We start from the raw sequence: 12,282 nt of genomic DNA, 5'->3' as shown, positions 1-12,282 counted from the left end.
CATTTTGAATGCGCTGGCTGCCTTACCTTGTCTTCAAGAAGTTGTTCTGCCGCACTATGATCACCGCCTCCGTGGCGCAATTGGTTAGCGCGTTCGGCTGTTAACCGAAAGGTTGGTGGTTCGAGTCCACCCGGGGGCGATTTATACTTTTTATATTTTATTTTTTTCCATTTACAGCATTTTATTCAATGCTTTACAGCACAAAATGTTCTCTTTTATTCTTTCTAGATCTTAAATATTTTATCAAAAATTATTATGGATCTTTTTTTGACACATTTTCGACAACTCGAAATCGGCAACTTTTGCGACGTGTAAACCCCAAAGTGCTTGATGCCGAAGATCTGAGGCTTCGGTGTCTTAGAGTCTGCGTCTGCATCTGCGTCTAACAATGGCAGCGGGTTTAGGCCAAGTCTGCGAGTCTGGGGCTTAGTTACTTAGTTAGTGCTCCAGCTGGGGGATCTCTCTGGCTAGCTATACTGCAGATCCCTCCACCTCCAGCCAGTTGTATCCCCCTGGTGCATTGCATAAGAGAAATATTTGTGCAATTTGATTTCGCAGAATTGCGAATTCGCTGGAATGAATTCCCTTTTCCCCCGCCCACTTTGGATGGCGGCTTATGCGCATTATGATTATGATGATACCTTTTGCCGCTCTTTGTTTGCTTGTGCCGTTTGTTGTTACTTGTGTTGTTTTCGCCTTGTTTGCTGGTTTGTTAGCCTAGCCGCTCGCCGCGATTATGGTTGAAATTCTATGCAGTTTTTCGCAGTCCGCCGGGCCCCGCGAGTCATGATCTGAGGGCAACCGAGGGAAATTCTATGGAAAAGCATTTTCTTTCTTTGCCAAGGGAGGGAACCGCAGGCAGGCGAGATCTACATGGTCCGATTGTGTTTGCAATCATTACAAACGACCACGACCAAGAAAGCGGATCAGTTTTGATTGGTCGGTGCACAGTTCGGGCAATTTGTTAGGGGCACCCTATTTTATCTCTATAATTTTTTCTCACCCCCAAAGTCAGATCTTTAATTAAAAAACTGTAAGAGAGCCACTGCGGCACACTAGCAAACATTTAAAATTACATTATTACGAATGAATTTGGGTCGCACATAAGCAAAAGGAGGGGAGTACAATTGTTACACCCCGGTAAATATAGCAGTTACCAAAAAAAAAATGCAGTTCAGAGGTACAGTGAAACCTTTTTGGTATAAACCGTAATTTAAATTTCATGTAAAAGACTATTTTAGTGATGCATAAATTGTGGACTTTTTTGTTCACTTATAGATGTAATGATACAAATGTTTTTTTATATATTATGATGGCACAGTGTTGTTGGAATTGGAATTAATAGAAAAACATTATCATAAAACAAAACGTTTTTAAATTTAACGCCCAGTTTAAAATAAATTAAACTAATTGCAAATCTATATTTTTAAATACTGCGTTAAATGCAACGACAGGCTAGTACAGTTACAAAAGTTGCATGCAATTTAAATGCAAGTGTAGGACACTCAAGGTCTCTGCACCCACCTACCCTCCCTTTTCCACCCCTCCCTCCATGGAACCCACTTCAGGCGACAATTTTTGGTGTGTGTGTGTGAGGAAACACGCCCCTGTGCCGCACAGAAATGAAAATGAAATGAAATGGAAAACGTGGAGAGGCCAAAAACGAGAACTGGCCAGAGAACTGGACCCTGGGCAAGCTGCTAGGAAAATGAGACGCTTATCTAAATCTTCATAGTTGGCTAAGCGCGGCACACCCCCTCCTCTTTTCCGCCCCCTCTTGGTTTTTGGTTCCCTTTCGTTCGTTTTTAATTGCAGCCGAAACGTGAGCGAAATGTAACCAAAAATGCAATTGTGGTAGGAACCGGGACTGCAACGTTTCCTTCTGCGTTCTTTTTTTTTAGTTCTTGTTTTTTGGTCATTCCTTTGGCTAGTTAATCGCGCGCATTCGTGCAGCATTCCTTTGGTTCGGGGCTTCCCCTCTCCAAAAAGGCATCCCTAATGAAGAAGGTTCCATTTTGGGACCCGGCCAGTGGCTACAGGCCTGACATTTGTCATCGAAACATGTAATTATGCCACTTTGCGTCAAGTTACTAGGAGAACCATTTACAATAGTCACATTTAACGGAGAGGAAAGGATAAAATACAATGAAATTCCCCTTAAAACAGCCCAAAAGACCTTAACCACATTAGAAATTTGTTTAGCAGCTTGCATTCAAATAGTTTGTTTGGAACATCAAATATTTAATTAGGGAAAGGAATACACTTTGCCATAACAACTTAAAAAACTAGCAGCTTAAATATATTAAAGCGACAATATTTTTAGTTTTATGTTTTTGTTGTTTAATTTTAAAAGGTTTTGCTCTATTCAAAAAAAAAAAATAAAACGCATCAATTGTTTAGTTGACTTTTAAAATTATAAGTTGTTTAGTATTTAATTATAACCATTCTCTTAGGTTGTCCTTTTCTCTCGAATTAATGTGATTTAGATCATAGATAGATGGCTTGTTAGCTCAAGGCGAAATATTCTAGAGCAAAACTTTTTCTTTGCAAACCAAACCCCATCAGGTATTAATAACAAGTATTAGCATGTTACGTAATCACCTACCATCTGAAATACGTGTAATTCCCGGCCGAGGCATCTCTCCCACAGAGAACAGCAACATCAGGAACACTTGGCAACATGTTGCAGGCCAATGGGACTGCATAATTGTCGCCTCACGTGCAACTCGCGCATTTCAGTATTTCATATTTCATATTTCAGCAAGCATTTCAGGGTTTCAGCACCCAAAAAGCTGTCATTCGCCAAACAAACACACACCGCGCACATGTCAATTAAGTGGGCGAGTGAACCCGAACCCAAAGGCGACATGCGAGCTGCAGCAAGATCTGCAAAGAGCCCAGAATGACAATGGCCTCAATTAGGCCGGTAATAAGCCATAAAAGCAGTGAGTACCCCCCTTAGTTGGCCTTATAAAACCCCTCCTCCTCCACAAAGGCTCACGCGATGGCCGTCATTAAATGTACTTCGGATAGGAGAACTCCAGGCCAGGTTTATAGTTTTTCAAGTTTATAGTTTTGCCGGCCGTATTCTGATCTTTTGGCTAACTCAATTACACAGCTGAATGGCTGAGAAAAAAATCCAATTGCCAAAAGTCCAGTAGCATAAATCCAAAAAATACAACAAAATCCTACGAATTGATGGGCTGCGATGTGTGGGTGGACTGGTGGCAGGGTGGATTGTCCAGGCGAGTGTCCAGCTTTCGGTTTCAGCGATAAACAAACATAAAAAGTAAACGTCATTCGCATCGCTTCTTCACAGTTCAATTCTTATTTACACAACAACAACAAGAAGCGGAGCAGTAGCAGAAGGAAAGATATATATCCTCCGCAATCCTCTGAGAAAGATATACAGTGAAGCTTCATTAACTGGTGTTTGTCTTATTTGAACAGCTTGGTAACGTCATCATTTATTTCCTAATTTTATATTTTATTAGTTTTATAGCAGAGTAGTTAAGTATAGATAAGATAGGTATAACAACAGACAATTAATGTTCATTTTTAAGACTACGGCTATTAATCACCATTATAGACAACGATTCTTATGACGGAATCAGACACATTATAAACTTAATACTGAAAACGGCAAGTAAAAATTTTAAAAGAATTTCGAAGCTATGAGAACAATAACTACAATAATATAATAAAGTGTACATTCTCATTTCAAAGTAATTTAATTAGCTTTATTAATTTTTAACTTGAATATGGTTATTATTTAAATAAAATCTTAATATATATTTCCTCTAATGTATAGCGAGTTAAATATCAAAAGTTTTTCTTGCAAAATTTGGGTGTTTGATATATAGAAGTCCTACCGTGTTTGCTATGCATTCTGCGCCTGGACAAAATTGTATTTTATTGCCAGGGATTAGACGCAACCCTTTCGCTGCTGGCCTGGTCACTGATAAAGACCAGCGGTCAGGTCAAGTGGAAGGGTTCGACTTGGTGCTAACCCATCGGAAAGCAATTTATTTACACGTGCCCTGGCTCTGAGGATTCCTGCGGCTTAGCCTCCAATATTTGCTTTGATTTGATTCGATTTTTTATGTCCGTCCATAAAGTTTGACAACGCAAAGAATCAATTTTGCCCGTTGCGAATGTAGTTTATGGCTAAACCGGGTTTAAGCCATAATTAAGTGGCATGCATGTTGGTAATGTAAGTCAAGTGGTTATCGCATGGCAAACACTCATCTCCATGCCGATCGTCCACGAATTAATGCCAACAATTAAAACCACATTTAGATGGCAATCGCTGTGAATAATTGTGCAATATTTGCTAAATTTATTGATGAGCAGCACACATCTGTTTATTATTATTGGTTATATTTTTTTTTGCTGCTATCTCATGTAGCACGCACCCAAAAAAAAAGGAAGCAAACACAAATAGAACCCAACCGGAGAAATGAAATCGAAAGCGGATCAATTGCCCAAAAGATCAATTGGCAATTGACAAAGCGAGATCGCTGAGTCGAGATCAGATTAGATCAATTCATCCCACTTTGGGTTGCACCGGAATAAAAGTGTGTGTACATGTCCACTGGGGCATTAAATCTCTGTTCGAATTTCGAATGTGTTGCGGTTTCAGTCACTCAAGCGCAAAACGAGAAACTCATTAATCCGCCTAGGATTGTGGATTTTTCAGCTCCTATTTTGGAGTTCTTTTTTTTGGATTTTACTTTGTTGAGGGGTTTGCATTTTGGGCTTGCCTTTCGGCTTAGGCCCATTGTAGATCAATGTCGGAGTTTAATTCAATTACCCATGCCGAATGGTTTCCCATTCCCATGGCTATTCTCACATTTGAGCCTTGCACCTTGCACTTTCGGTTTCTGGGTTTAATGCTTCCTGCGTCTCCTGTTTTTGGCGGTTTTTGTTAATAGTGTTTTGGGGAACACTCGGCACGCGCTGCATTTTTACTGCTTCATCCTGGCCACAGGTTATATCCAGGCAGGTGCAATCCCCTGTGAGTCGAATTTCGAGCACCAAAGAAATGTGTAATTCATGTTTCCGCTGAGGTCAAACATCTTGTCGGAGGGGAGCTGCATTCGATGAGGATTTTAACTGTGTGTTTATAGGAGAATAAATTTAGAAAACAGGTCGAAAAGACTCACTGAAAACAACAATACAAAAGACATTTATTTCTTATTAATGACTTGTAGTTGAAATTAACAGCAGTTTATACACAATAATCAAGAATAATCAATAATCATTTCAGCGATTACTAATGCTAGTTTTAGTTAGTTTTACAATGCAATTTATAAAAAATAATATTATTTATTAGAAAAAAGAAAAAAAAAAGCAGCTTAATAAAAAAGACCTCTAACATTTTTTTTTCCTTACTAGAAAATATTAATACATACTCATTAGGTTATATCTACTTTAACAGAAAAGTCAACAAGAGAGAACGCTATAGTCGGGTGCCCCGACTATCAGATACCCGTTACTCAGGTAAAGGGAGTGCGAGGGAGATGGAGATAGAGATAGAAACTTTGATCACGCATAACTTTTTAACGAATGGTCCGATTTGAAAAATTTCTTCTACATTTCGATAGGTATTGATAAACACAATAAAACTGCATTTTTACTTTTCCGAAATATTTAAATTTTTAAAATCGTATATAAGCGATTGTGGGTTAAAGGGGGCGTGGCACCTTTTGAAACAAACTTGCCGCGTAGGAACTCCTAGAATCTGCATGCAAAATGCCAATCTTCTAACTTTTATAGTTTCCGAGATCTCAGCGTTCATACGGACAGACAGACAGACAGACTTTTACAACGTACTAGACGGACAGACGGACAAATGGAAAGACGGAACATTAGCTATATCGACTCGGCTAGTGACCCTGATAAAGAATATATAACTTTATAGGGTCAAACGCTTCCTTCTAGCTGTTACATACTTTTGCACGAATACAATATACCCTTTTACTCTACGAGTAACGGGTATAATTAAGGGAAATTTATAGAACGACTTACAGATGACTATAATGTTAGTTGGCCTTAAGTTACGTTACCAAATAATGCAATTAAGAAAAGTAAGCATTTATAAAAAATGTATTGAATAGAAAAAAAGTTATAATACTTAAAATATTGATTATCAAGAAGTTATCTTAATAAACAAATATATACAATAAACAAAAAGTGCTAAAGATCACAATCTTGATTTCTTCTGCTAACGCATTTTACTCTCCCATTTCTTGATATGGTATTTTTGTTAAACACAATCGATTCAAATTTCCATAATTCAGGAATAGGTCCGATCGCATATTGCGGATGCTCCGCAGCCGTGCGGATGTCTTGAGCCAGCCCTAGACATGGCCAGAAACTCGGCCGCTGATTGGCCAAAAGGCGGAGCCAGAGTTGCGGCACCGAAAGCGAGTTGTGCGCATAAATTATGGCATTAAGCTAGCGACTGGGATTGGTGCAAGGGGCAGGCGATTCCGGATTCCAGTTGCACCAGAGGAGCAGCCTCCGCAGCCTCCACTCCAAGCAGGTTTCTGGTCCATCCTGTTTGGGGGAAAAAAAAACTGTTCCCAGCTAGCGCTCAAATTAGTTGGCCCAAAGTCAAATACTGAATCTGAATCTGTGGCCGCGAGTAGCGGGCAGAGATCGAAAACTTCGCCTGACATGTTTATTACGAAACGACGGGGAGACATAAATCGGGGCCTTTCGTCAGTGCAAATTCAATTAAAGTTGACATTTTCCAATGAACCCAATGCAAATTGCCGGCCCATGACAAACGTCAGGCGTCAATCAGGCGGCAGCAGGATATTTATTGGCAAATGCATTATTTATCTAGCTGCTTCTCCGCTCGCCTGCTAGCTGAAATTTATTATATTTTATAATGTAACAAATGACTTGGCCCGATCGCTCCTCGTACGTGAGTGAGTCCCGGCCAAGGAGTCTCCCAGCAATTCCAATCGAAGAGCCGGAGTTCACTCGAATCGAGCCAGGGAGTGCATTCAACTCGCTCTGCATCGAAATCGGCGATAACGAAAGCAATTTGTTAACCGCCAGCCAGCAAAGGGAAAGGAAATCCCACCAAAGTATGTGAAAATATTAACAACATTTTGAAACAAGTCAAAGATAATCTCTAGACATCGAAAACTGGTTGCTCTTTGCCTTTGATAAAAGAAAGCGTTCTTTACTTTTTAGCTAATTTCTATATTCTGTATTTGTTTTTTATATTGAAAATATTGCTAAAAAAGAGATTTTATTCCTTTAATTTGTATTTAATAACCATTCAATAAACTTACCACAGCATAACAACCATTAAACTTTTCTTGGTTAAGTGAAAGATATATTTAAAATGAAATTGGGAATCAAATAGATTTATTTAGTTGAGGGTCTAGAAAAAAGTCCAATATTTTAAAAATATTTTAAACACATTTTACTAAATTCATTAAAACAATAGCAAATAAATTGTAACATCAGGAATAAATTAAAATTCTAATAAACTATATAGCTTTGTAAGAAAATATATACCCGACTATGAATTTTATCTTATTACATATTCCCTAAAAATATAAATAACACAAAAGCCCGTTTGTTAAAATTAATTTAGTAAATTTTAAGACCATTACTTAAATGGCTAAAAGTGTTTGGCTCCTTAATCATTTGCTAATACCCCTTAGTTGTTAGAGTGCGGAGAATGTAAAATGCTGAAAACATTAAAGTAGCCTAAAGCAGCTTGATTAATTTTTTGAGCGATCAGCCGTTAAGTTCAGCGCACATGAAATTCGCGATACTAATCTAGCATTAAGCATACGCCCCGTTAACGTTAACGTGCGCTTATAAGTTATAGCCCTACCCCAAATAAGCCGTGGCCAAAGCCGCAACCATTCTGAAAAGGTAAATACTCATTAGTGAAATTTCTTATCACAATTTTGTTTCGTTTTAGTTATTGTTAATGTTTTCGTTTTTATCTTTTTTTTTTGTTTGCTGGTTTTAAAGCTGGCGGCGTTTGGCGAGTTGATCTTGATGCAATTAATAAACGGCGTTGGCCATGCATTTTATGGTCTTGGCTTGGATATCCGGAAGCAGGCAATAAAAGGGTTCGAAATCGGGATCGCCGAGAGATCGCGATTATGATTTCGGGCGGCTGAACCCCGAGCTGAGTTTAAACCAAGTCCGAACCGAACCGAACCGAAACGAAACGAAACGAACTGGGACCACCAGCGCTCCGGGGGCAATTGCCAATTGCATTCATCAACATGACAGCTACTCGTCCGAGTCCTCTTCCTTTCGCCCCTGATTTGCCGTGGGCCCTTTGGTAAATTGACAGCCGCCGGTGCTCAATTTGAATGCAAACCACAAAATTGGATAATTTCCCAGTGACAATCGAACGGCCGGCTGCTCCTTGGCCCAACTCCTTGGCCCATTCCTGATATATGCGCCGAGCGAAAAGTTTCCCAGGAGCACTTGCCGGCTGACCCCACAGAGTGCTCCATTCCTCCGTCCTCAGATTGGGCCCAAAACAAAAGACAATGGCTCCTCGGTGGGGCGAATGGTCGTATGCAAAATAAATTTCACTTCCGAAACTGAATCTCAATCCGAATGGGAATGCGAATGCGGAGAGTCCTGCTCCCAGCCGGTTGTTTCATGGCTTGTTTTACATATGTCCGCACCTAAGCAGAATACACAAGACCACGACGGCGGATGGAGCTGCTCACCCACCACTATATCATGCACTGAAAACAAAATCAGATTATATAGTTATAGCCCTTTATCAAAATAGATAGATCATAAATCATTTAAAACTAAATTGCAACCCAATACCAGAATCCATTTATCTTTGAAATTAACCTTTACATTCAAAAGAAAACATATACGTAGGAAATTAAACTCATTAAAAACTCTGTGATGCAGAAAGATTTTGTTTTATTTGAGTATCCGCAACTAATAATTATTTAATTTAATTTAAAGACCAACAAAAATATTGTATCAACCAACCCTTAAATTTAAAATATAGTATCTCTAAATATTTAATTTAAAATGCTTTAGAGCCATATTTGAGATAGGAATAAGTACCTTTCTTGTCACTTTTTTTATGAATTGATGTCTGAATCCAGAGATTGGTTTCTCTCAGTGCAGGATCATCTTCGAGCCCTCTGGGGGACACTCGACAATGGGCCAAATGGCTGGCTCGGAAAGGCAAAATGCAGGCGACTCGTAAATCCGCATCGATTGCTTCGCCAGAAATCCATACTGAATTGATTGCATTTGGAGCAGGATGTGCGGATGGTGAGGGGGGCGGTGCGGTGGCGGTGGTCCCTGCTCAAAATGTTGCAATTAATTTTTGCACAATGCTCTTTGTGCTATTTAGTTCTCGATTTTGCAGCATTATGGCAGCGACGACGACTCTTCGTTGGCCCGCTTAATTGCCCCCGAAAAAAAGATCGTTGACAAAAAGGCGACGAGGGAGAAAAGAAGTCCAACTTCGAAATCCGAAATCCAAACTCCAAAACAGTAGCTAATCCAGAGAAAACAAGAAGGCAGAGGACGAGAACGCGAGGAGGACTCCTTTTGGGTTCTTTTTGGGGCCTTTGATTTGCATATATTTTGGTTTTAATTAGTTAACAAGCTGCTTTCGTTTGTTGCGATTGCATGTTGAACCACGACGCGTATCGTAGATGCTGCAGGTCCCTCCTTTCTCCGATCCCGAAGTCTCCCCTCGAAATTGCATGCATAAGGAGCGGACAGCAACAGCAACAACGTATAAAATCAAACACGATTTTTAGCAGTTTTCAATTCCCGGAAATCTTGTACGATATGTAGCACCATACAACTGCGGATTGTGCTGATTGTTGAGGCTGCTTTAGCTGCCGAGTTGTGCTGGCTTTTAGTTTTAGCCAGAGCTGTTTTCCTGTGTTCCCTATCCTTGGGCTTGAGTTGGCTCGCGATACGATTCCGATTCGGCCGATTCGATTCGCCAGTATCGTGCAAATGTTTCATTATTTAACTGATTTCAGTTGGCCAGCCAAACGACGATGGCCTTAACAGCTGGGCCCCCAAAAGCAAAAAGGCAAAGCCAAGACTGGCGACAACTCCGAGTTGGAATACCAACGAAAATTCCAAGATGTTGTCATCAATTAAGCTGCCTCGTATGCAAGTGGTGGAGTGGCCTGTTCACACCTGAGAGAACTTTATTAGGCCGGGCCAGAAAAATGGCAACAAAAAAAAAAAAAACAAAACAGAACAGAAACCATCGCAGGAAGATGCGTAAATTATGGTCTAGGCCTTCGAAAGCAAATGGCGCTGGCCAATAAAATGCCAGATAAATCAAGAAGGCAGAGGTGGAAATCAGCAGTCGTCGGGAGTTTAGCAAATTCAACAGAAATGAGCCAACGAGGAGACTTATTTGCATTCGCCCTGTTGTCAGCCAAGTTGTCGTCGCGTCTTGGCCCTCTTTCCTCTTCCCCTTTTGAATCTCGGGCATCCTGCTACTGACAGACTGCAGGAAAATAAAGCAAAATAAGCGACAAACATGAAAACTGTTGCCCACGAGTCTGGCGAGTACGCGGTAGAGCATCCAGCCAGCCAACCAGCCAGCCAGACAGCCTTTTGTTCCATCTTGTTAAGGCCTGAACTTTATGCCAGCTCCGGGTTATTGTTTCTGGGCAGGGGTTCGCTTGCCAGAGTTCCAGGAACTTTTCAGGTGGCACAGCATGTTCGGGCCAGACACACTTTTGGTGGCCTCGTGCAGAAACCATTGTGGGGGCCTTCAATTAAAATATATTTAAGAACAATTTGGTTAGAAAAGGCGGGAGGGGGAAAGGTTAAGAAAAATATAAGGCTGACTTGACTTTGTTCGACGCTGTTGGGTGTAGTTCTTTGTTTGTACAAATGTTAAGCTTTGGTGAATTTTTAACATTTAAAATAAAATAAAAGACATTTGAATCTTTTAAAACTGTGGGAATTCTATTGTGAGAACGTACAGTTATAAACATATTTATATTGATAAACACAAACCCCAGGATATATATTGAAAATCTAATTGAAAATACGACCGATATATATTTGAATGGGAATTAAACCTACAAACAGTAACAATTTTTGTGATGAGAAGCATTCTTTTTCAGAACCCTTCTTCTATTAAAAACCTATCATTTCATCTTACAAAGCAAATCTCAAATCTTCTCAGAAAACCCAAGAGATTAAAACTCACAAATTAATAAATTATATTGAAAAATATAACATAAGTATTTCTGCGTAAATTTATGTACAACACCCCGCCTAGTTTTTTGTTAATTTGATTTGCTCATTCTGTTCTCCATTTTTTATTTTTTTATTTTCGTTTTATTTTTTTTGCATTTGTTGACGGCTTTTCATCAAAGGAGTCACGATGATGGCAACTGTGGCGAATACAAATGAATGGATCTGGCTCGATGAGGTCTGCGAAAATATAAAAAACAGCTACAGCAAATTTAAATGTTGTTTGGGCATGTTTTATATGTCATTATATAATCAGCACAAGTCGCACAAATCGCTGAAAATTAAGCAGAAAGAACTAAGCACCGTCTGCCTTTGTGACAGAATATCACTTTTATTTTACACAGAAAACACAGTGGGGGTCATGAAGTTAAAGAAGGAAAGAGTTTAAAAGATATGATTTCACTGCAACAAATTTATTCAAACGAGTTCAACTACTTATCCAATTAATTCAGCAGTCAATACGTATTAAAAATAATGATTAATTACCATAAGGAAAAATCAATTCGATTTGCTATCGTTGACAATTTTAGATCAGATAAAATCATTGCAAGTGAAAGACCAGTCAACAAATCAGTTAATTAATCTGTTTGATTTCTTGACTTAAGTTTATTCGAGGTGTTTCTTTTACAGCTATGAACCGCACTGTCCACTTGCCTTTACGATTTTATTCGACATCTAAGCAGAGGGCATATGCGTAATGTTCGTAAATGTTTTCGGCTTGTTTATGTTTGTTTATAGTTTTGGTATGAAAATTTACGAGCACGTCGTTAGCCGTATTTTTTTTTTCGGAGATTCGCCTCGAGTTATGGCCGAATGTTTGGCTTGTGGCAAATGGCCGCGAAGAGAGATGCTTATCGCAGGCACTGTTAATACCCCGCATTTAAAAGTGTAATTAACGCAATTTGAAATATGAGGCGAGCGGACAGAAAACGAAAGACTCAGGCAACGAACGCGCGCACAGTGTGGGGCATTGGGATTGCAGCGGATTCGAATTCGGATTTCCAAAGGAAGCAG

At 39.6% G+C, this 12,282-nt stretch overlaps 1 non-coding gene across 1 annotated transcript; it reads left to right on the top strand.

Annotated features, from left to right (window-relative positions):
• The first annotated feature begins 65 nt into the window (after positions 1-65).
• On the top strand, positions 66-139 carry Trnan-guu. The gene has a single exon. It is a non-coding gene; the product is annotated as a tRNA-Asn (tRNA).
• The last annotated feature ends 12,143 nt before the right edge of the window (positions 140-12,282 follow it).

Source organism: Drosophila rhopaloa, unplaced genomic scaffold, assembly GCF_018152115.1.
Source record: "Drosophila rhopaloa isolate 14029-0021.01 unplaced genomic scaffold, ASM1815211v1 contig_167, whole genome shotgun sequence".
NCBI classification, from domain to species: Eukaryota; Metazoa; Arthropoda; class Insecta; order Diptera; family Drosophilidae; genus Drosophila; species Drosophila rhopaloa.
Note: the sequence above shows the minus strand (reverse complement) of the source record. Positions and strands in the feature narration are given on the sequence as shown.